This window comes from Acanthisitta chloris, unplaced genomic scaffold, assembly GCF_000695815.1.
Source record: "Acanthisitta chloris isolate BGI_N310 unplaced genomic scaffold, ASM69581v1 scaffold1134, whole genome shotgun sequence".
In the NCBI taxonomy this organism is placed as follows: domain Eukaryota; kingdom Metazoa; phylum Chordata; class Aves; order Passeriformes; family Acanthisittidae; genus Acanthisitta; species Acanthisitta chloris.
The window spans coordinates 1-857 of NW_008669622.1; positions in this window are offsets into that span (position 1 = coordinate 1).

The following is an 857-nucleotide window of genomic DNA, read 5'->3' on the forward strand; positions in this document are numbered from 1 at the left end:
TTGTGCTTCAGTCCCTTCACCAGCCTCTTGTTCTTCTCTGGATCCGCTCCAGTACTTCAGTATCCTTCCTGATCTGAGGGGCCCAGAACTGTACACAGTATTCAAGGTGTGGCCTCACCGGCACCGAGTCCAGGGGCAGAATCACCTCCCTGGTCCTGCTGACCACACTGTTCCTGATCCAGGCCCGGAGGCCAGATGCCATTGACCTTCTTGGCCACCTGAGCACACTGCTGGCTCATGCCCAGCTTTCTGTCTATCCAAACTCCCAGGTCCCTGGGAGTTAACAGATCTTTGTGGCATGGAACTGACCAACTAGATTTTATATTCAAAATTCAACATTACATTGTTGGAGGGACCAAAGTATTCTGGAAATAATGCTGCTAACTTTATAATTTAGATATGTGTTACTCATTTTTTGATGTGCTATAATACTTTATTTAACTGAAAGTGTTCAGTTGATTCCTTAAGCAATGTTTCAGCAAATGAAGATTTTCAATTATTTCAGTAAGATGACCCATATGCTTAAAGTTTAGAACTGTATTTACCTTTCTGAACTTGACTCCCTGTCTGTTTAATTATGTGCATAATTCGGTTCCTATTTAAAAGGGCTAAATAAGCATCTCTTAAGTTTGTCTGGTTAAGTGTGTATTGAATTGCCTGTATGTAAGTGCATACTTAAGTTAGGCATATGCGTATGTACAGTACTGATCAAGGATCTAAATTAGAATGCAGATGTACCACTTTAGGAGCCATTTCTGCTATTGAATTTGCTTGAGTCACATCTGTTGATCCTGTAGAAACCTGTATGAGTATCCAGTTAATTACAAGATGCTGGCTGTTCAAGATAAGGTCTGGTT